This window comes from Papaver somniferum, unplaced genomic scaffold, assembly GCF_003573695.1.
Source record: "Papaver somniferum cultivar HN1 unplaced genomic scaffold, ASM357369v1 unplaced-scaffold_99, whole genome shotgun sequence".
Classification (NCBI taxonomy): Eukaryota; Viridiplantae; Streptophyta; class Magnoliopsida; order Ranunculales; family Papaveraceae; genus Papaver; species Papaver somniferum.
The window spans coordinates 1,411,204-1,438,965 of record NW_020653081.1 but is presented as its reverse complement, the minus strand read 5'-3'; positions in this window follow the sequence as shown (position 1 = coordinate 1,438,965).

The window sequence follows — 27,762 nt, the reverse complement described above, 5'->3', positions numbered from 1 at the left end:
AAAGAAAACAGTTGTATCAATGTCACCTGCAGTGAGAAGAAGCCCAAGATTTGCAGATGCTGAGAAAAACAAAAGTGTTGTTGTTCATACTGCTAAGAAGTTGTTTGGGATGGAATGTTCACAAAGTGCTCAGCTAAGTGTTGTTGGTGACAATTCATGAGGAGGCTCAAGTAGTAAACCAGTTGTAGTTGATGATGAACCATTTGTGGAAGATGTGGAACCACCAGTAGGAGAAGATGATATGTTCGATCCAGAATATTGGATTAACAAATGTAAAGAAAATGATGATTTTGTATTTCAACTTGAGAACCTTGAAGTAGATGAGTGTCATCCTGTAGATGACCCAAAAGCTGCAGCTGCTTATATTACTGATGAAGACACTGAAGATGACGAAGATGATACCGACACAGATGAAGGTATTAATATTTGTACCTTTATTTTCTGGTTTTGTACTTTTGTACCCCAATAATTATTGTTGTACTAACACTTCAATGCTGCAGATAGTGATGATTCAAGTCATAATGGTACACAAATTAATGACCAAGGTACTTTCAAATACTATTATTGTTGGTACATTTTTAATGTATTTGTTTTGTTGTATTTGTAGTATTAATAACACACTGTTTTTTTTGTTATTGTTTAGGTGATGATGATAAAGACCCTGAGTGGTACAAAAAACGGAGAGAAGATAATCCAGATGTAGATAATGGTGATGATGAAACTTGTGAGTTTTTTGATGATGGAGATGAAGTTGAACCAGTGGATCATTTACCGATGGTTGTAGGTACAACATTTCCTGATAAGTTATCATACAAAAATCATCTTAAGCATTTCTATGTATTGAATGAATGTGAGTATAAGGTAAAGACTTAGGGTTTGGTGTGCCAATAGGTTCAACCATAGAGGAATTGTTGTATGTAAATGGTTTGTTTTTGCTTCTAAACTACCAAAACAGTTTACATTTAAGGTTAGGCAGATGAAGTTGAAGCACAAGTGTAATGGAAGTAAGGATAGTCGAAATAGAACTGCAGACCCTTTATTTGTAGATGACATTGTAATGGATAAGATGAAGAATAGCTCAATGAAAGTAATACCAAAACCTACACAAATTTGTAATGATTTCGGAAAGTCTCACCTCATTAAAATTTCTTACCAAACTGCATGGAAGGCTAGGAATTTAGTATTAGAAAAACTACATGGGAGTTATGAAGACAGTTTCAAAGATATTCCACAGTTTTGTAAGATGGCGACTCATACCAACCCTGGTTCAGTTGCAAACTTCTCATATTGATATACTGACATGAGGTTTGATTCAGTGACCATCAGTTTTGCTGAAGCTATAAAAGGATGGCAGGGAGGGTGTAGATTAGTTGTTGGGCTTGATGTTTGCCATCTGAATGGTAAATGTGGTGGTGTGTTGATGGCTGCAACAGGGTTAGATGGTCAAAATGGATTGGTAACATTAGGAATAGGGGTTTACAACTCTGAGACAATTGAGAATTGTACAATGTTTCTCACTGACTTGAGAGATAAACTTAATGCACATCCAATGCCTCTGACCTTCATTTCAGACAGGCAGAAAGGAATACTTGAAGGTGTTCAAGCTGTGTTCCCAGAAGCACATCACAGATATTGTTGGAGGTTTGTTTACATTTCTTATACATTATAACTACTTTGAACTGAAATATTTTGGTGTGAGATCTGACTTAATTCTTGTTTCTGATTTCAGGCACTTATATTCGAATTTCAAGAAACACTACACGGGACAAAAACTGTATACCTCACTATGGAATGCAGCAAAATGTTACAAAATCAAGCACTTCCAGGTAAATATGTTACTTATATATCATGTTATATTGTATGTTCTTTTGTTATGTATCTTATATTTGTATCTTATATGTAGAAATACATGGAAGAGATAAGGAAGGAAAATCCCTTGGTTGTGAAGTACCTAGAAGATGTTGGTGTTGAGTCTTGGTCTAGGGTTTCTTTGATGACACTAGTAAATGTGAACACCTAAACAATAACTTTAGTGAGTCCTTAAATTCCATGGAAAAAAATCTTAGGGACAAACCAATCTGTAAACTATTAGACCTTTACAATCAGTTGGTTATGGGGTTTTTTTCACAAGAGAAGAACAGAGAGTGCAACATGGAATCCTAAAAAATTGGTTCCAAAAGCAATGAAATTGATTGGGAAGATGTTAAAGTTGGTGCATTTGATGTTCTACCATCTGTTTTGGGAAAATTATATGAGGTTACAAATGTAGGTAGCAAAGAAGTTTTTGTTGTTAACTTAGAAACAAAACAATGTAGTTGTCTTCAATGGAAAATAAGAGGTTTTGTTTGCCAGCATGCAGTTCGTTGTTTGAAGTCATTAAGACCAGATTATTGGACAAAGTAAGTTAACTTTAATATTTATTGTTTGTAAACTTTAACATTTAAGTTATTTCTTTACCTAACCATTTATGTGCTTATGTGTTGGTAGGTACTGCTCTAAGTATTATACTGTTGTTGCATACAGGGCCACATATGCACTAGCTATTGCTCCATTTATTGGAAAAGATGACTGGCCTGAGGTACAAATTTGAATGATGCATTTTAACCAGTTATTTGTGCAATATTTGAAATTAATTTGCATTGTTTACTTTAGGGTTCTCTTTTTATATGATACTTTGTTGTTCTTTAGTTGGAGGAACATGAAAAGATAGAGTTGCAGACTGCTCTCAAGATCAGGAAAACAGGAAGACCTAGAGTTAAGAGAAGAAGAGCATGGGATGAACCTAAAACACAGAGCACAACTTATTCTTGTGGCATTTGTGGTTCAAATGGTCATAACAGATCAACATGTGAAGGTGGTGATATTGGTCAGAATCCTAAGGAAAAGAGGCCAAGAAATCAAGTAGATGGTGCTACATTCACCAGTAGTCAAACACCTGCACCCATTTCTGCAAAAAGTAAAGCTAAGAAAAACAAGACAAGTTGGAAGGGACTACCATTAGTAGTCCATTAATGGACTACTTGTCACCAGTAGTCAAACACTTGTTCACCTGTTCACTCCATGTGGCCAGTCATTATTAGAATATTACACGTATTGTTTAGCGAGAATTACAGATGAAACAAGGAAAGATAAGAGGAAGGAGAAGAATAATCTTATTAGGAGATTAGGGTAGAAGCATTACATAGTTTCCTTTATATACAACTCTAGGAATCTAGTTGGACCGCACATCCATGGGTCGTAGGCCCTGTAACACCCCCCTTGTGCAGTTCAATAACAAAACTTTATACATAGTGCTTCACATATAGTTTTTCAAATGTCGTTCTCCTTGATAACTTGTGCCGAAGTCCATTGCCCCATTAAAACTTTGACAAGGAAAAATCTAGTGGGACAAAACCTTGGTACAACTATTCACATGTTGTCTCGTACTTTACATGTAGTTCATCACATACAATACGATCTTCAAAGATCGACGAGTCTAAGTGAATTGCCTCGTTAAAACTTAGTCAGGAAAACCCAGGGGGACAAAACCTGAACTAAAGAAAACGAGTACAATATTAAGAAAACTTTAAACATAATTGGACTCGAATATGTTGCCTCATTAAAACCTTGACAAGGAAAACCCAGTGGGACAGAGCCTTGACAAAGAGAAAATAGTACAACGTGACAGATGCAAGTAAAAGTGATCCGTTCCAGATGATCACTTTGCTCCATTGAAATTGACTAGTTTCTTCACAACTCCTACGGCAGAAAATGCTCGTGGGAAAGACAATAACCTTAGATAGGAAATTACTTCCCGGTATTTGTTGTTGTATCATTAAAAACCTTGCTGAGTAACAAAACCATGTGGGAAAAACTATTTTCGATTGAAGGGAAAAAGAGTACAATACAACTTCAATTTCGAAATAAAGTATGTCGACATCATATCCTTGGATCCTCCCCCTGATATCGGCATCTCCCCCTGATTACTTTCAAAGTTGTTCCAGACAGTTCCTTTAGTCATGTACTTTTTGAAACTGAATATCGGTAATGACTTAGAAAATAGTCTACTGTATCTCCCACTGATTACTTTCGTTGGAGAAGATATTATTGTTCCTTTATAATCAACAATCTTTGGATTGCAGTTCCTTCAACATTCTTTTTTATGTCTTTGCAGGGATAAAACAAACTCATGTCAATGGTTACTTTTAAGTATATGATTACGTTCACTATACCATTCCAATGACGTTGCGTTGGCGCTGAGCTAGATCTAGCTAACAAGTTCACGGATGATGTAACACTTGGTCGAGTATATTATGCTAAGTACAATAATGTGTCTACTGTACTTAGATAAGGGAAATTCATCTCCCGACACATCTTTGTCATCTTCCTTTAGACGAATTTGTCATTTACTTACATTGGAACCTCGACTAACCATGGGAGTACTAGTAGGATGCATGTCATTGTTAAATTGCCTGACAACTTTAGACCTTTGCAAACCGGTAGAATAATATACCACAAGCTCAATTTTTGATCGAGCTTTCCCTAGATTTCTCATATCAAATTTGGATTTAGAGTAGCTTGTAGGATCTCTTATTTCATCAAGAGCACCCATCATGTGTGTATTATCGACATAGGTAGCTACAATTCCAAATCAGCTTTCTTATGAATACGCAAGGAATACCTTACATGTCTATCCCCTCCAAATCAAATACCCACTTAGACGGTTATACCACATTCACATGATTATTTCATTCTGTAAGTGAACGTCCGGTCTAATTGTAAACGCACTTTGTGGTATAAAGTCACTTGATTTGGGTAACAAAAGGTTATCAGGACCTTTTGTAAATATCTTCTATCTCTTGAGTCTTTCAGAGATACGTAATAACCACATACATATGTTGCATTTCAAGTCCTTTTGAAATTACCATGCTAACTAAGTAGCAAAATGCTATAACGTTCATTACAAGAGGAAAATTCCAAGGCTTTGTGAGAACCTCGCGCCACAAGGCGAGTCTTGATACTTTGAGTGTTCATTCTTCCCACTGTGCTCTATGACAAATAATCATGTATATCCCATAGGCTTTACACTTGGTTGGTTAGCACTACCACACCAAATACCTGTATATTTGTCAAAGAACCAAGTTCTACCTGGATTGTGTAGGCCAAATATGCTCTTTATTGACATTGAAAAAAAGAAGCATGGTTCGATCTCATCGTGCTCTATTTTTGAGCAAATATATATAAAAATAATCATTAATATGCTCGCACGATCTTTCCATTGACTCTTACGTGTTCTCATAATCCTTTAGGATTTCATTGTTCTCTGGAATCATTAAACTTCGGAGCGTCCTCCAGTATTGATTCATGGACATAGTCAGAGATAATCAAATGAGATGATTTCATTAATGATACAAATTAGGTTGTGCCTTACTCATCTACTTCCTTTCTAGGTGAGTATTGATCGAACCTGGTGGTCTCTTCATCTTCTTTTGTGTATCCAAGGCCTTAACTACACTTCCACCAAGTGTAGTTGCAACACCTTAGTCTATGGTGTATATCCTTTATTGACGATTTGTAACCTTGTAGGTAGGCTTGCAGCTGGTATGTGTGATCTCATCACTTTAGCGACATCAACGTACATTCTGAAAATCGATTATTCTTTGTCACATCACATTTACATTTTGTGGAGTACAAGAATCAATATAAGACACAGTGGTAACACCACGACAATTCATGTCGTTCCCTTAGAAAATACTTTTTCTTCTCTCCCTCAAACGACGGGAAGACTGTCTCATTAAAGTGATAACCCGCAAATCTAGCGGTAAGAGATCTCCAGCCAAAAGTTTTAAAATGCGGATAATTGATCGGTACTCATTTCCAACATAGCTACTTAACAGTTTTGAAGAACCATCACAGTATGATGTTGAGTCGTAATGGCACATGTATAATGCAACCAAAAATGCGTAAGAACACGAATTTCAGGCTTAAATCCAGTTACCAACTGGTACGCAGAAAAGGTTGACTAATATTGGGTTATAAAACGAATTAAGTAAAGATGCATATAATATTGCATATCCCTAAAGCAAAAAAAAGGTAGGTTGGCACGTATAACCTATTCCTTAGACACCATCTGTAACCTTTGATGGTAGCCTCTGCGAGACCATTGGGTATAAGATGCTCTATATTGATCCTATAAACATGCAATATTCATAAAGTCCTTTTGATGTAAATTCTCTAGAAGTGACAAGGGTGGTGAGCGTTTGCACTTTGCATTGTGTAATATGTGTTAGAAGTTCTACAAAAAATTAAACGCATCATTCGTTGTGAGCAATAACTGATTCAATGCGTCGAATCATCTACCAAATCCGTAAATCACTTGAATGGTCTGCATTCTACATGGGTATATGTTCACTAACAACACTTTATTTCTTTGAAGAATGGGTTATTCACCATTTGCATCTAAGTAAAATAGGATGGTCTCAATCATGTTTTACTAAATAAAGACTTTGTAAGATGAGTGATGTGCTTTCTTACTCTAAAGCATAATGGGGAGAGGCACTGCAAATCTAGTAACTTTAGAAATCACTAATTGTGATAGATGTCGTAACTTCGCATTCTATTAGTTCATTGTCTTGTACACTCAAATGAAGTGATGCCCGTGTTAGTACTTTCAAAACGGAACATCGTGTCACAACCAATGTGTCTTATGGTCATGTCAAAGTCTTTACAAACATCCCAATCAGTTCATTGTTGGGGTTAATGTGGATTCGGTAATTCAATTTCCAGTGATTTACAATTCGCTAGATTGACATATTAATTTTCTAAGAATATGCTTCCTTCTACATTCATTAGAAATAATTTATGCATGCAATCAACTCCATTCTCACTGTAAGTTTCCAAAAAGGTAGGTAATAGTTCACGCATGAACACCCTTTGCACTTAACAAGGTGTGATTCCCCCTTAATACATACAGAGCTTATGTGACTTTTAGTCTTTGTTCCATCTTGGCAACAAATTTTTGAGCAGTGTTGCGCTCGATGATCCAATCCTCATAGTCATATTATAAGGAAATAGTTCAACAACTAGTTTAAATTCCTTAAGATGGTGAGAGGGAAACCAATATCTGCTAGACATTGAGTTTTGAGATGTTAAATAAAAGTGAGATTTAACTCCATTACTTTAGAGTGAATATATGCTACGTTTTCATCCAGATATATCTCAAGTTCTTTAGAGAATTTATGTTTCTTGGGAATGGTGTACTTATCATTCCATAAGCGCAGATATTGGATTTAGTTCAATTAAATAGTCAATTAGCCAGGCAAAGTTCTTCTTGTCATTAAAGTTGATGTTTAAATTATGACCTTCCTATGGAAATTGGTTGCTATTGTGGTACCCGCATTACATTGCTTGTACCAATACCGGTAAGAAGATTCATTCCCAACTCTTTGGTGAGAGCTAGAATTACATATTAGCTTCAAATCATGTTCAATTGATACCTGTACTTTGGTGTCATTACCGCTGGGGAAAAAAATACATCTTTGTCTCATGATATATATGTCCCTTTTCACATGCTTTATATGAGTCTGTGCGTCTAACCCTCATTACTTTGGGGTTCTTTCCATTTTCAACTTTGCTACATTTAGCTTAATTTGAGAAATTTCTTTATCTCAACAGGCCAAGAGAATCTCACTACACATGTCAACCACTTACTTTAGGTTGAATAGATTACTAAATATAGTTCTCTTGTTGTTATACTTCAACATATACTAGTTCGTTAGTATCATGGATGAAGTAGAGAAATGGAAATTTTCTGACTCATATCACCTTATGTGAGTTCTTCCACAAAAATTTGAATACATGTAATTTTATTTGCAACGTATCTTTTGAAAATACCGACGTCGAGCAAATGGATTACATCCCACAGAACATTCAAATTTGGGGAGAAAATATCAAGTACGCAATAATGCTCAAGTACTTCTAAATTTCAAATGAATACATTGGAATCGAGTTTGTACAACCAATTGAACAAAAGACACTTCTCAACTATAGTAATATCATTTTCAAGAGAACAAAATAACATTAAGACCAAAAATTCTTAATTAACGAGATCAACAGTCATAATTTAAGTGAACCGTTGATATGATATGAACTTATCTTAAGGGAAAAATAGAACTACGCATGTTCTAAAAACCAGATAAATAATCCCAACAAATATTCAATGTAAAGACCTCGCATTAGTTACATACCTCAGATTTTGGTTTCCGCTGTATATACACAAAACCAGAACGGCTTTGGTCGCGCACACCCCAAAAACCAGGTCGGAACAGAACAGGACACAACACCTGAATAACAGGGTCGGAGCAGGATAGTGAGAACATGACTGGTTCCGGTGTTTGGGTTGGACTGGTTCGGGTTGGACAGGAGCGTTCGGGTCTTTGGACTGGACAGGTTCGGGTCTTCGGGTTGGACTGGTTCGAGTTGACTGATCGTACCGAGTTGAACAAAGTATCTTTCTTTCACGGATTTCCTTTCTCCTCTTTCCGAACAGGAGATTTTCCGAACTCCTCTTTTCCCAGAGAACATCAACCACAGCACAAACATTACAAATACAAATATATTATAAAATGCAATCACTTGATTGATTGATTGATTATGGTATAGGACGGATGGATTGATTGATCACAAGGTACGATCAAATCAATTTTCTTATAATGGATATGCCAAAATCAAAAATAGGGAAAAAAAGGCAATAAAAAAAATATATATGAGAAAGTAGATTCAACTTAGCTGATTTGATTCCAGCGAAAAAAAATCAACCGATCCAATCTAGCTCTACGGTATAGCTTCGTGCATGATAACGTGTTTAAGGAGAATTACAGATGAAACATGGAAAGATAAGAGGAAGGAGAAGAATAATCTTATTAGGAGATTAAGGTAGAAGCATTAAATAGTTTCCTTTAAATACAAACCTAGGAATCTAGTTGGACCGTACATATATGGGTCGTAGGCCCTGTAACACGTATATGTATGAAGTCCAAGTGACCGTGAAGAGAAGATCACCGAGGTGTTCGTGCAATGTACATGAAGAGAAGATATTATCAGATAATTACAAGATCAAAATAGTCAATGTAATCTTTATATTTCCCTAAATATTTACTTAGTCAACATATTCAAGTTTTGGTGTTATCTTCCTAGGTTTTAGTTATGTCACTCTATAAATAAGAGTATGAATATAAATGTAAATTCATATTAAAAAGTTCTGATGATCAATCTAATTCATCCTTATAGATTCTCCGTGAACGTAGGTCGAGATGACCGAACCACGTCATATCGTTTGTCTCAAATTCCATTTTGGAATGTAAATTTATTTATTTTGTTATTTTATCATTGATTTAGTTTTATTGTTTGTCAAATCAATGATATCCATGTCAATTTTGATCTACATATCAAAATCTAACATGGTATCACAGTAGGGAGATCCGCTCAAAATGACAAACAGACAAGAGGCAGTTAGAGGAAGAACCTTCTTCATCATTTGTAGATCTCTCCTTCTTCTTCCTTGGGAATTTGCTTCCTTCACAAAGATACACATTAACTGCTTCAACTTCATCCCTTTTTGTGGTACCTCTAGTTACAGGAGCCATGAAACTGTATCTTTCAAAGATAAAAGAAGTGAAGGGCATTTTGATCACAAATGAATATAAATAGACCAATGGACAGCCAAACCCTAGAAGAACTTTGAAAAAGTATTTTACGGTTCAAAATCCATTATCTACTTTAACAAAGAAGATATTTTCGTAATATAAGAAGATTTTAACAATTATACAAAACTTGAGCAACCTTGATGCAATCCTCATTCTCTGAAGTTAAAGATGAGGATGCAGATGTCACTAGTATTAGATAGTGACGGAGTGAGCCGAATGCTCACATATTTTTATCATATAGTGACTTATCAAGGTTTGTTGTATAAAAAGACTTCTTACCTCGTCTAAATCTGGTTCTTTCAGATTTCTTCTTGTCTTCAGGAGTACCCGGTTGATTAGCCAAAGCCATATTCATTCTTTGTATGTCATTTTGAAGTTTGGAAATCCTTTTGTTGTTCCTCTTGAACTTCCAGAACTTATTTTGGACATGATTTTCATTTCCACAAAATGAACAAATCAAGGAAGATTTATTATCTTGCTTATTTGCGTCCTGTTTATCACAACATGAAAAAGCGGGGGTCTAACACCCAATATTTTTCTTAGCAATCTGTATGGATTAACTCAGAAATACTTTCTAGAGAATCAACTAGACAGTCAGACTCAATCTAGGTGAAAGTATCTCAAGGAGTTAATATCTCTCTCTTGTTTTGATTTACTCGAGTTAATAGAAATTAGCGAGTCTTTAATCAAACACATGGAATAACTTGGATGGTACCAAAGACCAATATCCAAGGATCAATCAATTTAAATCAACAACCAAAGTTTGGATATTCTAATTGATGATCTACGACGCAGAACTTGTATTATTTCAATTATAAAGATAAACAATATAATGCGGAAATATAAATAACACAGACACCAGAATTTTGTTAACGAGGAAACTACAAATGCAGAAAAACCCCGAGACCTAGTCCAGATTGAATACACACTGTATTAAGCTGCTACAGACACTAGCCTACTCCAAGCTAACTTCGGACTGGACTGTAGTTGAACCCCAATCAATCTCCCACTGATCCAAGGTACAGTTATTCTCCTACGCCTTTGATCCTAGCAGGATACTACGCACTTGATTCCCTTAGTTGATCTCACCCACAACTAAGAGTTGCTACGACCCAAAATCGCAAGCTTTGATAATAAACAAATCTGTCTCACACAGACAATTCTATTAAAGGATCAATCTGTATCCCACAGATAAACCCTAAAGGTTTTGTTCCGTCTTTTGATAATAATCAAGGTGAACAGGAACCAATTGATAATCTGGTCTTATATTCCCGAAGAACAGCCTAGAGTTATCAATCACCTCACAACAATCTTAATCGTATGGTAGCGACACAAGATGTTGTGGAATCGCAAACAATGAGACGAAGATATTTGTGATTACTTTTTACATCTTGCCTATCGGAGATATCAATCTGATTGTACTCGTACGATAGAAGATGCAAGATCAGATCACACAACTACGATAAAAGTAGTATCGGTCTGGCTTCACAATCCCAATGAAGTCTTTAAGTCGTTAACATGGTTTTAGAAGAAGAAAACCAAATCTTAAAGGAGAATCGACTCTAGAACGCAAACTAGTATCACACGTATGGTGTGGGGATTAGTTTTGCACAATACTAGATGTCTCCTTTATATAGTCTTTCAAATCAGGGTTTGCAATCAATGTTATCTTAGTAACAAAGCATTCAATATTCACCATTAGATGAAAACCTGATTTAGATTCAAGATAATATTTCTCAACCGTTAGATCGAAAACTTAGCTTGTTGCACACAATTGAAAATGCACGTTTCTAGGTTTGTTAACAGTACCCAAACGTATGCACTTGTTGGTTCAACAATAGTTAACCAAAAGGTTATCCATATCAGCATTTCATATCAACCATGTTCTTATTCACCATAACTAGTTCAAATGACTTCAAATGAACTAGTTAGAGAGTTGTTCAATTGCAAGGAAATCTTATGTACTATGCAAGACACAATTAAAGCAAAGATGATTTGATTCACTTGAATCGGTTCATGAAATTTTATAGCCACGGTTTGCAGACTGCATTACTTAGTCTTTTTAAGTTTAAGTTCAAAAATCATATTCAGATATATAACCTTCTCAAGGTCGCATACTAGGTTCACGGACTTAAGTTACCGGGAAAAGTTTACAAACTCCAGCAGAAATTCTCGGGTATGAGAACTTCGCCGGTTCGTGGACTTAGCTTCACGCAAGTAGTTTGTCAACTCCAGCAGAAATTCTCGGGTTTGAGAACTTCGGCAGTTCGCGGACTTGGCTCACGCCATTCTTTCGGTTCTCTTAATCAACAAAGTTCGCAAACTTTGGTTAAATGAATAGGACTTATACATAAATGTGTTTCCACAACAATGCTTATGTCCACCATTGGTTATGTAATCTAAACTCTCATTTCAATCATTGAAACATTCTTAGAGTACGTTATACAGTTGTTACACCATTTCTCGTCAAAGCAATTTTCAAGATGATTGAAACATATCATGACTTTCGTCACATGGTAAAGATTAACTTGATCGAAGCAAAAATATTACCAACACATATTTCGAGATATAGATAGGCGAGGTATACTCGGCTCGAAATAGCAAATGTGTATAATCAAAGTCTATATATATAGCATACGACTTCTTGTCTCAAAGAGTATGAGATAGAGTAGATAGACTTTTGAGTGATATATAAGTTCAAGTCTTCACATACCTTTTTGTCGAGAAGTTCCACCGGTTCCTTGAGTAGTTCTTCTACTTGTATGATGAATCGCCATGAAGTCCTGGAGCTCAACTACACTTTTCTATCCTAGTCCGAGACTTAGCTATGATAGACAAGAAATCAAGACTTATAGTTTTGATCACTAATATTGACAAACATGCTTGAGATAGCAACGCATGCGAGTTCGACCGAGCAATGCGATAACAATCTCCCCCTTTGTCAATTTTAGTGACAAAACTATCAATACATATGGAATACAAAAAAGATAAAGAAACTTTAGTAACTCTTATTCCACATGTCTAATCTTCAACATTCCTCGAAATCTTCGTCACTTCCAAGTTCTCCAATGATCCCAAAGGTTGTAAGTTTAGCATCACCACTGTTGAAGATCCATAGATATAACAATGAGTAAACATAGTTCTCGATCATTGTTATACAGTGTCATAGTATTATTACACAGCGTCAAATTTTAATTGTATCAAAACTTCAACAATATTAATAATACTATGGTAATATGTATCACTCCCCCTTAGTCAATACTCCATCTCACATGGAAACCACTCCCCCTTACATAATGATCCAAACACCATATGTATTTGTAGTATGAACTACATATTAATTCTCCCCCTTTTTGTCAATAAAATTGGCAAAGGTACAAGAACGGGATCATAATGAAATTTCCGAGAGAGATTTCATGACAAAAGGAAAAAATATATACCAACTAATTTAGATGCAATCATAAAGCCGAAGATAAATGCATTAATCAAGGAGTTTAAAGATACAAGATAACCCCTCTAAAATTCCACAGCCGCACACCCCTCAAGATATGACCATTAAGAACAAGTTCAAAAGAATTCTCCCCTATTTGATGTCATTCCCGAAAGAACAACAAGAGCGACCTTAATTTCAAAAGAAAAAAGGATTTTATTGGACACCAAAAACCATGATAATGATTTTCTATATCCAAAAACTCAATCAAATTAATCACAAGTAAACCCATGATTAATTTAATCGGAATACGCAACCAAATTAAACACAAAAAGTGATGAATTTAATTGATTATGCTCAACATAAGAGAACTTACGGAGCTACGACTAAGTTAACCATAGAAAATGATTAGCTTAACCGTTCATATACTCAACACAAAAAAAACTTATAGAGTAATGCAGTATACACATAAAATATGGATCAGGGATAATCAACACTGCGGAATATACAAGGATTCATTCTATCTTCAATCATTATTTGCATAACAACAATCAATAGACATCATCCTTGTCACAAAAGATTTTAACCTATCTTCCTTCAAAGATTGACAATATAGGCTTAACTTTTGTATTTGTCAAAAGTCCATTCATTCTTTAATCAATACATGAATATCGATCACGAACGACTTTACTTTTGACAAAGTATGGGATAAACATAGTTCACGGACGTAAACACCAATATCCCATAACAAATTGCAATATAACAAATAAAAAAGATTAATACTGCAAAAATCATTTCTCAAATAGTTTTTATAATTTAAACAAATAAATCTATAAACATGAAGATGAAAACATAGGACATAGCCATGTGTAGTCACAATAATTGCTATTCCAAACTCTAGTAATCCTTCTCAAAAACAAGAATAAATTCTCATAAGAAGTTTCATAGGCATCAAGACAAACTCATAATGCACATATAAGATTATTTGTCCTTAGAGAGTAGAATCAATCTTTTTCCCCCGGATTTATACCAAGAATAACTACCAAAGGCGTATAAAAAGATTTTCAAAGAAGAACATACAAAGTCATTGTGGACATTCAAGAATCCCATAGTAATGCGTACTACTGCCCATTCTTGAACTTCATTATTTGTGATTCACCAACAACATTCTTGTAAAAGCTACAAATGATCTTAGAAGAGTACTACTCCATGAATACAAGTGCCCAAGTCCAAGAGAAGTGGAACAAGTGCAACGAAACGGGGCAAAACACTCAAAAACAAGAGACAGGAAAAATACCAATATTAACTCATCCAAAATCAATAATTCTCATCTCCATTTTGAAGAGAATTCAAATAGGAAGAGAATGCAAGAATAATGAGTTCATTCCGAGTTCGGACGAAGAAGTTACGACTAAAACAAGTCGACCGAATATTGACGTCTACATGCAAATATGCATAACGGGTTTGCAAACGAATTTTCAAGTCCGCGAACTTAAACCCCTGGATTTTGTTTTTAAAAGATGTTATGCATATCTGGTAGGTGTACCATGAAGTCCAAACATCCCGAACTACTGTTTTCAAACCTAAACGTTTAAGAACCTTAAACACAACTTAAGTTAGGTGGAAATGAACAACAAGCAAGGTACATGGATCATTATAAAAACACAAATCTTGCTCAGGTTTATAGACATACCTTTTTAGAAGAATCCAGTTGAATTCTACAGCCTTACCGAACATAATCTGTGTGCCCCAATTCTCGTGCTTCCCTCACCTTATGCATAACAGGGCATTCCTTGGTGATGATGCACTTACAACACAATCAAGTTGTGTTGGGTGAAAAAAGTCTTGCTCACCACAAGTGACCTTTGGATTATCATAAAAGAGATCGCTTTTAGAACCTTTCATATCCAATTCCATTTTTCCAAAAAACTTGTTAAGTTCCAACATCATGGATATTTCCTTCTCCATAGTCATGGAATTTTCTGGAAGATCATTCCTTTTCACACTCAAAGCATCATTAGCTTTATTTCGCACCCACTTCTGAGTGCGTTTAGGAAAAACCGGAACCTTCTTACCATTACTCTCTTCTAGAATTCTCGTAAGAGAATTGGATTTACTATTTTTTTGCAAGTTAGTCTTTCTCCAATTGGGAGCATCGGATCTTGTCTTCGTCTTTACGAAGTTATCCTTTTGATAACCATTATGATTGTGAAAAGGATTCGTATGACGTTTATAGGCAAAACAAGGATTATCACATCACTGATTCCTTTGCCTAAATATTGGACAGTTACAACCTGTAACGTTAAGGGGATTAGTCTTAACATATGATCTTGGTTTCGCAACTTCTTGTGATTCCAAAACAAGAACATCATGAAGTTTCTCATTCCTTATACGGAAACGACATCTCCTTTCTAGGTGACCTTTATTTCCGCAATAGTGGCAAACATAAGGAATGTTTTTACCTCGATCCGTGTGCGCTGACTTGGGAGGTTGATATGATTTTCTCTTTCGAACTTTAACTTCTGGTGAAGGTATTTCACTTTTGCCATCAGTGGAAACCTTTTGTTGAGAAGAATCACTAGCCTTAACAAATTTTACCTCTTTGTTAATACTTGGAGCACTTATTCCCTTATAGCCCAATCCTCGTGTATCACGATGATTTTTACTTGCTCCTCGCGTAGTGGTTAATTTTCTTGAACTAGTATTGACCTTTTTCAAATCATCTTCCAACATCTTGATTTTATCAAAAGCAACACCTAAATCAGCCTCAAGGCATTTTTCTCGAGTGAGACAAGCACTTTCTCTGTCATCAAAACTAATTTGTTGAGAGTTAAACCTTGCTTCAGATTCTGCAAGTTTCTCTTCCAACAAAAAGTACTTTTGATAAAGATTATCACATTCAAGTGACTTCATACGTAGGTTTTCATCAGAATCCTTGAGGATCGATAACACTTGCATAACATCTTATCAATTTCTTGTTTTCTCGACAGAGAGGAGTCAGAAGAGGTGTGACATGAGAAGTTGTAATCTTCTTCATTTTCCATGAATCCAAAAACTTAACATACTCTGAGACTTCCTCATCAACATCTCTATCAATATCTGAATCATCTTCATCAAGAAAGTTCATCCAACTTTTCTTCTAGGAGAGTTTCCCAATCAACATTTTTTACATCAAGAGAATGTTTAGATATTGACTTAGATGTGACATTTCTCTCAGGTGAATCCAGGCTTTTAGAATCATCTGGTAATTTCTAAACTGGTACGTTATTAGAGATAGACTCGTCCATAATCAGATCGCTACAAACACATACTTATAAGGTCTTTAACGTGTTGATCATAATCAGATCGCTACAAACACATAATTTCTAAACTGGTAATTTCTAAACTGGTACGTTATAGAGTACACGTTCTCAATCAATAGACTTTTAAAATTCATCAATGAGTTGATCATGATTATGAAGATCAACAAACTCAGTAGAATTTTTTGCGATTCTGGTGAGCTCCATTTCAGCTTTTGCCCTTGTGTCCAATGTCTCATTGGAGGAAGAGTGATCAACACAAGATGAGACAATCTTCCTACCTCGGGATTTGGAAGAATCAACTAAGGAACAATCCTTTGAGGTATTCTCGAGACAGCTGACATAGTTGAAAGATTTAGGAGGCATCTTGGTATGCATAACATATTTTTTCCTCAGACTCAGATTGCTACAAACACAGACTTGTAAGGTCTTAAATGTGTTTGCCTGCTCTGATACCAATTGAAAAAGCGTGGGTCTAACAACACCATCCAATATTTCGCTTGGAAATCTGTATGGACTAACTCCGAATTACTTTCTAGAGAATCAACTTGACAGTCAGACTTAATATAGGTAAAAGTATCTCAAGGAGTTAATATCTCTCTCTTGTTTTGATTTATTCGAGCTAATAGAAATCAGCGAGTCTTTAATCAAACGCAAGGAATAACTTGGATGGTATCAAAGACCAATATCCAAGGATCAATCAATTCAAATCAACAACCAAGGTTGGATATTCTAATTGATGATCTACAACACACAACCTGTATTATTTCAATTATAAAGATAAACAATATAATGCGGAAATAGAAATAACACAGACACCAGAAATTTTGTTAACGAGAAAACCACAAATGCAGAAAACCCCGGGACCTAGTCCAGATTGAACATACACTGTATTAATCCGCTACAGACACTAGAAGACTCCAAGCTAACTTCGGACTGTACTGTAGTTGAACCTCAATCAATCTCCCACTGATCCAAGGTACAGTTATGCTCCTACGCCTCTGATCCCAGCAGGATACTACGCACTTGATTCCCTTAGCTGATCTCACCCAAAACTAAGAGTTGCTACGACCCAAAATCGCAAGCTTTGACGATAAACAAATCTGTCTCCCACAGACAAGTCTATCAAAGGATCTATCTGTCTCGCACAGATAAACCTTAAAGGTTTTGTTCCGTCTTTTGATAATAATCAAGGTGAACAGGAACCAATCGATAATCCGGTCCTATATTCCCGAAGAATAGCCTAGAGTTATCAATCACCTCACAACAATCTTAATCGTATGGTAGCGAAACAAGATGTTGCGGAGTCACAAACAACGAGACGAAGATGTTTGTGATTACTTTTTATATCTTTCCTATCGGAGATATCAATCTCAATCCAATCAATCTGATTGTACTCGTACGATAGAAGCTGCAAGATCAGATCACACAACTACGATAAAAGTAGTATCGGTCTGGCTTCACAATCCCAATGAAGTCTTTAAGTCGTTAACCTGGTTTTAGAAGAAGAAAACCAAAGGTTAAAGGAGAATCGAATCTAGCACGCCAACTAGTATCACACGTAAGGTGTGGGGATTAGTTTTGCACAATACTAGATGTCTCCTTTATATAGTCTTTCAAATCAGGGTTTGCAATCAATGTTAGCTTAGTAACAAAGCATTCAATATTCATCATTAGATGAAAACCTGATTTAGATTCAAGCTAATATTTCTCAACCATTAGATCGAAAACTTAGCTTGTTGCACACACTAGACAATGCACGCTTCTAGGTTTGTTAACCGTACCCAAACATATGCACTTTTTGGTTCAACAATAGTTAACTAAAAGGTTAGCCATATGAGCATTTCATATCAACCATGTTCTTCTTCACCATAACTAGTTCAAATGACTTCAAATGAACTAGTTAGAGAGTTGTTCAATTGCAAGAAAATCTCATGTACTACACAAGACACAATTGAAGAAAAGATGATTTGATTCACTTGAATCGGTTCATGAACTTTTATATCCACGGTTTGCAAACTGCATTCCTTAGTCTTTTTAAAGTTTAAGTTCAGAAATCATCTTCAGATATATAACCTTCTCAAATTCGCATACTAGGTTCGCGGACTTAAGTTACCGGGAAGATTTTACAAACTCCAGCAGAAATTCTCGGGTTTGAGAACTTCGTCGGTTCGCGGACTTAGATTCACGCAAGTAGGTTGTCAACTCCAGCAGAAACTCTCGGGTTTGAGAACTTCGGCAGTTCGCGGACTGAGTTCGCGGACTTGGCTCACGCCATTCTTCCGGTTCTCTTGATCAACAAAGTTCACAAACTTTGGTTCAAGGAATAGGACTTATACATAAATGTGTTTCCACAACAATGCTTATGTCCACCATTGGTTATGTAATCTAAACTCTCATTTCAATCATTGAAACATTCTTAGAGGACGTTATACACTTGTTACACTATTTCTCGTCAAAGCAATTTTCAATGTGATTGAAACATATCATGACTTTCGTCACTAGGTAAAGATAAACTTGATCGAAGTGACAAGCTTACCAACACATATTTCAAGATATAGATAGGCGAGGTATACTCGGCTCGAAATACCAAATGTGTATAATCCAAGTCTATATATATAGCATACGACTTATTGTCTCAAAGAGTAGGAGATAGAGTGGATAGAATTTTGAGTGACAGATAAGTTCAAGTATTCACATACTTTTTTGTCGAGAAGTTCCACTGGTTCCTTGAGTAGTTCTTCTTCTTGTATGATGAATCTCCATGAAGTCCTTGATCTCAACTACACTTTCTATCCTAGTCCGAGACGTAGCTATAATAGACTAGAAATCAAGTCTTATAATTTTGATCACTAACATTGACAAACATGCTTGAGATAGCAACCATGCGAGTTCGACCGAGAAATGCTCTAAACGTTTCTCACATATTTTGCTTCGTTTTACAATATCCTTAATATTTTGTGTAATCAGTGATTTATCAAAATCAACATGATTGGAACAACATTCATCAGCCCAAGACAAGTTAGAAGATTCGGTTATGTTGGTCACAGCATTGAACGCAAATGTTTTAAACTATGTTCTGATCAAGATCAAATATTTTTTAACTTTCCAACAAGAGTATTTCTGGAAAGCGTATCAAGGTTATTTCCTTTAACGATGGAAAGTTTCTTAGAATCGTATTTGGCTGGCAACGATCTGAGAATTTTCATCATAATGTACTTTTCGGGAATAGTCTTACCCAATGCAAAATATGCATTAAAAAATTCAGATACTTTGTGATTAAACTCATCAAATGAATATTCATCAGCCATACGAAGGTTTTCCCAATCAGAAGATGTTTTGAAGCCTAGCTTCTTTCTCAAAGGAATTTCCTTCAAATACAGTTTCCAAGATATCCCAGGATTCTTTATACTTAGTGCACGTAGTCACATGGTGCTGAAGATCTAGGGTAATGGCATGTATGATAGAATTTAACCTGTCAGAATTTTGCTTCGCAGCAAGAATCCCGTCAGGTTCATATCTACCAATATCTTTTCGAACAGTTACATCGCCTTCTGCAAAAACCGGAGGATCATAGCCACTAACAACACGTACCCATGTTTGAAAATTACGAGCTTGTAGAAAAGCACGCATAACAGTTTTCCACCATAAGTAATTTGAGCCATCGAAGACTGGTGGTATGCTTATAGAGATAGCACTTATGTCCATAGAGTCAGATTGCTACAAACACATACTTAAGAGGTCTTAAACGTGTTTGCCTCCTCTGATACCAATTGAAAAAGTGGGGGTCTAACACCTCACCTAATATTTCGTTTAGGAAATCTATATGGAAAAACTCCAATATAATTCCAAGAGAATCAACTAGACAGTCAGACTCAATCAATGAAAACATATCCAAGAGTTGTATCTATGTTTCACAATATAATCAGCAAATCAAACAGATCGAAATCCGCGAGCCTGATTAATATGTGAAGCAACTTGAACTGTATTAAAGACCAATGTTCAAGTGCCAATCAATTTATATCAACAACCAAAGGTTGGATTATCTAATTGATTGAACTACGCACAACCTGTGATATTTCAATTATATAAACAAATATAATTCGGAAAAGAAATAACACACACACCAGAAATTTTGTTAACGAGGAAACGGCAAATGCAGAAAAACACCGGGACCTAGTCCATATTTGAACACCGCACTGTATTAAGTCGTTACAGACACTAGCCTAATCCAAGTTAACTTCAGGATGGAATGTAGTTGAGAGCTAACCAATCTCACACTGATCAAGGTACAGTCGCGTTCCTTACGTCTCTGAATCCCAGCAGGACTTTACGCCCTTGATTCCCTTAGCTGATCTCACCCACAACTAAGAGTTGCTACGACTCAAAGTCAAAGACTTGATAAACCAATCTGTCTCACACAGAAAAGTCTATTGAATAGATAAATCTTTCTCCCACAGAAATACCTAGAAGTTTTGTTCCGTCTTTTGATAAATCAGGGTGAACAGGAACCAATTGATACATCAGACTTATATTCCCGAAGAACAGCCTAGTAATATCAATCACCTCACAATAATCTTAATCGTATGGTAGCGAAACAAGATATATTGTGGAATCACAAACAATGAGACGGATATGTTTGTGACTACTTTTTATCTTGCCTGTCGGAGATTAAATATCGAGCAAGTCTTAAAGAAGATAGTACTCAATACGATAGAGAACAGCAAGATCAGAACACGCAACTACAGAGAAAATAGCTGGGTCTGGCTTCAGAATCCCAATGAAGTCTTTAAGTCGTTAACCTATAATGGTTTTAGAAAAACTTAGGTTAAAGGAGAATCCACTCTAGTCGCACCTAGTATCACACAGGAGGTATGGGGATTAGGTTTCCCAGTTACTAGAGTTATCCCTTATATAGTCTTCAAATCAGGGTTTGCAATCAATGTTACGTTGGTAACAAAGCATTCAATATTCACCGTTAGATGAAAACCTGATTAGACTAAGCTAATATATTTCAACCGTTAGATAGAACTTAGCTTGTTATACACAAATGAAAAGTGACTTCATTTAGATGTGGGTAACCGTACCTAAACGTGTACACCTTGTTGGCTCAACAATAGTTAACTGAAGTTAGCCATATGAATACTTTCATATCAACCTTGTTCATCTTAACACAACTAGTTCGAACGACTCAAATGAAACAAGTTTTAGAGTTTTTCAATTGTTTATATTCTCATAGAAGTATACAAGACATAATTGAAGAAAAATCGATTTTGATTCACTCGAATCAATTCATGAACATTATAGCCACGGTTTGCAAAAGATTGCATTCCTTATTATATATAAATGTTTTAGTTCATGAACAAACCGATTTTAGAACATAACCTACTCAAGTATGCAAACGGTACACATACCTAAGTGGCCGGACTTAGTTTGGATTCGCCGTTATGAGAACGGGTACGCATACCTTCCAAACTCAGTTGAATTTCCGGACATGAACTTACGCCAGTGCGCATACATGTATGCATACTAAGTTCCCGGACTTTCATTAAACCAACCAGTACGCATACGGGTATGCATACCATGGTTCCCGGACTTGGAATAACTTGCAACAGTTATCATACAAGTACACATACTGTGATATATCCAATCATGGTTAATTATTCTAAAGTCCCAATTCAATCATTGAAACATTCTTGGAAGAAGACAATAGTTTCCTCACACAAACTATTAGCTTCAAAGCAATTTTCAAGTGATCGATAGATCAATACGAAAAATTCTGAGTCTACATCAAATGACTATCTCACACAAATCACGTAAGATGTTACCAGGCGATTTTCACATGATCATCTTTTGACTTTCGTCAAGAATATAAGATGAACTTGGTTAAAGCGAAATCTTACCAACACATATTTCGAGAAATATGTAAGCGAGTTAAACTCATCTCGAAATATCAAATATGTATAATCGAAGTCTATATAGCTACACGAATTTTGTCTCAAATAGTAGATAGAGTAGATAGACTTTCGAGTGATATATGAGTCCAAGTCTGCACATACCTTTTGTTGATGAAGTTCCATAAGCTCCCCTTAGTAGTTCTTCGTCTTCAATCGATGAACGTCGTGAAGTCTAAAGCTCAACTACACTTTCTATCCAAATCCGAGACTTAGCTATAAGTAGACTAGAAATCAAGACTTATAGTTTTGAAAACTAAACTTGTCAAACAAGCTTGATATAGCAACGCTTGCGAGTTCGACCGAGCAGTGCTCTAACAAATTATGTATTATTTCAACAAGCGTAAGTGGTTGTGCAAAAGCTTTAACGAAGTACCCAAATTCGGGTAAATCCTATCGACTGAGTAGTATTCAAAATTATATTGATACACATTGATGGTGTATTAAAAATGTAAGTTATTATTGTGCTTAATATCTTGAAATAAGGTTGAACCGTCGAGATATTTAGATCACTATATGCGCCTGGAGGACCAAACAAAAAAGTCCCATATGTACAAATTAAATGTAATCGATGCTTCAACAACAAGCGAAAAGACTTTCTAAAATTTCCACTATGTGTCCTATGCTGAGGATTCAGAAAACTCTCCACAACTAATGAACTGTTTGCACATCCTAATATACCGAAGAACCCCCTTTCTTCATTTTCTTTCAAAATCCTTTAAATGTCCGCATAAGTTGGCTTGCGCAAATAACATGGTCCAAAATGATAGGCCGTTAACCCTAAATATTTTCATATATTTAATGGTTGTTGTTTTTCCTATTTTGATATACTCACCCACAACATTGGCAGGACTATCCTACGCAAATATTCTAGGTGCACCATGATTTTTCGCATGTAATGAGTGTTTTTGACAATTTTTCTCAAATTGTTCTGCTATTTAAATATCATACATGTCATAAATATAGTTAGTTATAAATCTTATATTGCTTTCTTTATTCCTACAATATATAAAACGTCTATGTATGGCGATTTTAGGTTCTGGTTGGTGAATAACACACCGGTCTCCATGAAATAATGCACAATTAACAATTATACCTTATGTATGTTTTGGACATCTCGACGAATTACATTTTATCCTAAAAAGACGGCAAAAAAATCATTATCTAACATTTCTTCTAACGAAAATATTAGGTAAAAAGGTTTCACGCGCTTCTTTAAATATGAAACTTTATGACATACCAAAACTCAATAAATAAGTAAAATCATTCTATCACATGTATCAAAACTTTATCATTATCATTTTTTTAGTTATTTTACCTACTGCAGTACACAAATTTCAAAAAAAAAAAAAATTATATCACATTTCAAGGGGTTTTTATTTATTCCCTCTGTCCCATGCATAAAGACGGAGTTTAGAATTTCGGTTGTCCTATTGGATGAGCGGAATTTCGATTCCAAGGTAATTTTTTCCGCATAAATCCTTATTTATTCTGCACATGGTTAATTATCTTGGGAATAAGACAAAGGTTAAAACAGGAAAAATAGATGGATAATTATGAAACCAACAAAAAAATTTGGTTTACGAGATTTTATAAAATCTGTTTTGATACGTACACGACCAGGAGTATCATTTTCACGGCCAATGAAATACGTACCAAGCTGCATCCCTAAAAAATAAAAAGAAAAGAAAAAATAATAAATAACGATAGTAATTAATAAAAAAAAGACAAAAAAAAAAGACAATAAAATAGCATCCATACCCTTCAATGTTGCATATTTTTATATCAGTATTATCACCTCAAACGCATAATACATCGAAGAGTGTGAATTTTCTTTTGTTTTTTCGTCTTTTTATTGAACGCGTACTTGGGGGATATGAATTACTTTCCCCAACCAAAGGTATCTGCTAAGGGGTGTGTTTTGGGACGAAAATACTAAAACACCCTTAGATTAATTAAAAAACATTATGAAAAGACTGTTATACCCTCCCCACTAAATTAAAAACTTAAAATCAAAACCAAAAAACCAAAATCAGTTATCCCATATTTGATTTGTGCCGGCATACTCGATACTTAGGGTTAGGTTTTGAAAAAAAAAATTCTTCCATCTTCCTCTCCTCTTCTTCATCGTTCTTCATATACTCTACGATTAATCGTTGAAACAAAAATTTCTTCATCGATTAAAACCAACCCATAAGAATGCCTCCACGAAACAAATCAGATGCCCAATCGAAATCAAAATCGATTGCTTAAGAGAAATTAAAGAAAAGGCTTGCTTTGATTGCTCAAGAGCAAGAAAACGAATAACAAGAGTTATCGGACGATCAACTACTCAGAAATATGGCTTCTGTGAGAAGGCAAGTCATTTAAAACGGTTTAATTAGTGTTTCAATCGATTTGTAGCAATGGGTTTAGGTCGAAATCGCGAAACCCTAAGTGAAACAGTTGAGTTTCAGAAATTCCGGCACTCATTTTAGTATGAAGACCACACCGGAAACTAGTACCGGCAGTCAATATAGGATGAAGACCACACCGGTATCCCGTTCTGGCGTTCAATTTAGGTTGAAGACCGCACCAGAACTTATTTTCAGCATTGAATTTAGGATGAACACCATTTCTGAACCTAGTACCGGCATTTACTTAAACTTTTACGAGTACGCCGGTAGCAAGCTTCTAATCAACAGAAAACCCTATGATTTTTTTAGTTATTCCGGCGTACATTGTATGTTAGATTCCACGCCGATACTAGAGTTTTTGTATCCAGAAACTTTAGAACTACTACCGGCATCCTGGAAAATTTTATTTCAATGGCGGTACTCCGTTCTGGAATTTATTTTTATTTTACGTATCTGCCGGTACTTGAGTTTTCTTATCCAGGAATTTCCTATAGTAAACCGGCATCCTAGAAACTTATTTACCAATTCCGGCAGCTGCTCCCGGCATGTAATCGTTTTGATATACTATGCCGGTATTGTATCCCGGCATGTTCGATACTTTTTTTCAGTATGCCGGTATTTATGATTCTATGTCGTAATGTGGTTTATCTATGCCGGTATTAGAAATTAAAGTTAGTTGTCTTATGTTTATTTGGTGCTTCTTTTGAAATAGATCTAAAGAAAAGGAAGCTAAAGCAAAGGAGGCTAACAAAGGAAAATCTAAAGATGTTGTCACTAAGAAAAGAAGGAAGGATGGTCTTGATACTTCTCAATCTCTGCCTCCTCGAGGGAAAAACAAAAAGCATTTGGGTGCTAATACAGGAGGGGAAATTTGGGAGAGTGGTCGTGATCGTAGTAAAACCGGAGTTGTTGAGGAAGAAGATGAGAAAGATGAGCAAGATGAGCAAGAGGAAAGTGAGGAGGAAGATAATGAGATTGAACCAACTCAATTAGCAATCCAACTCCAAGGAGTAGTGGAACAAGATGGTCCAAGTCAACAACCCACACAAGGAAAGGGGAAAGGCAAAGGCAAATGAAAAGTAAGAGTTAAGACCAATAAACTTTCTCCCAATCTTTTAGAAATTCCAACCACTTTTTATGATTTTCATCGTATTCTTTGTCCACTCGCTCTTTAATCTTTCCTATTTCATCTTCTTCTTCTTCGGGTGATAGTTTCTTCTTGCGAACATCTTCCTCTAGTTGAGCAACCATTCTCTTCTTAATATCCGCCTTAGAGGGTTCAAACAAATCATGACAATGTTTTGTCACATTTTGACGTATATGATACGTACATAGGAAATTTTGTGCATCCGGAAATACATCGGATATAGCACTCATAGTGCGTCATATTGATCGGTTATGATGACCCTCGGAAATTGATTTTTCGGGGACAATAATTTCAATTTTCGTAATGCCCAATGATAATTGTAATCCCTATAGTTTTCCATTAAACACCAAGCCAATGTAAATGACACCTTGTCCGATGTTTGCCCAACGATATTGAACAACGACATGTTGCATTTGTTTCTCTTGTAGGTGCAATCCATCATAAGAACACCACCACATGTATGAGCCAATTGTGAAAGCAAAGGATGCGCAATGAATATTTGAAGGGGTTTGTTGTCCGGTCCTCTTTTAATAATACGCGTGTAGTTGTGATCCCAAAGTATCTTCTCAAATTCTTGCATAACGGTATTCCCTTCCCATTCCACCCTTCTAATGGTTGCTTGTGCGCTATAGATTGTACTTAGAGAAGAAACGTTCTGATCATCCTTTTCCTTGAAGCCTCTGAGAATCACTCTTGGTTTGATACATGCTTTGGTCATTATCTTTACATCCTCGAATTCATGAGGTTTTAGCTTCGTAACTAGGGAGTGACCAACAAAATCTTTCGGGTTATGACGGCCAAACCACACCGCACAATCCCATTCCTTTTCTTTGTCTCTTAAATAGAATACAAGCTTGAAGGGGCAATTATCCTTCCTCGTATGAGTCTTGTATACCCTATTGGTCTTCTTTTTATATACATAACCCTTTCTCTTATGGCTATTCTTCTCCTTGTATTGCCCACTTCTCTCGCAAACCATCTCAAAACGATTATCTGAACGTTGGGTATTCCTCACCAACACAAACATGTTCTTAAGAGCCGTCTCTTTTGCCCAAGCAATCGCTTCCTGTGGAGATTTTATTCCCTACATAAGGAAAAAAAATGGAATATTATAAGGTTCATTACAACCAGTCCCCACATAAAGTTCTAAAAACTAGGTGAAAAGTATTTTTTGGTAACATGCCGGAGGCATTTTATAGTATTCGGATGTATCCGGACCAAGCGGTTTGGAATTTGTTGGATCAATGTATGTCACAATCTAAGGAATGAATGAAAAGAAAATTGAATTAGTTCAAAAAAAAAATAAAGTACTATGCCGGGTACTATTTCCGGCATGCTCGACGGCAGTTCGGCAAAAACGACCTAAGCCGGAAATTAGTGTCGGCAATCTCGAAAAATGTTCCGGCTTTCCGGAAATGCACTTGAAAAAGAGCACCTAATTTTAAACAGTACCGGCATTGTATTTTATTGAACATCATGCCGGAATTGGTAATACCGGCATTCTCTTTACACAAGGTCCGACACCGGAGCCGGCATTCCAGATACTTCTAAAACAACGCCGGTACCAAAGTGACTAACTTTTGGATGTTTTTCTAGTGGTACCGGCATTCTAGATATGAAAGATTCCAAGACGGTATCTCGTGCCGGCTTGGTCCGTAATTTTTTACCACGCCGATAATAGGTTCCGGCGTGCTCGATAATTTGTATAAGACGCTGGTATTTAAGTTCAAAACTCTCCAACTCCTGGATGTTTTATTGGTGGTACCGGCATGGAAAGTTAGGAGGGAACCATGCCGGTTTGGATATTCCATGGAATACTCGGTGGTAGGTAAAAAGTTAACTTCATGCCGGCA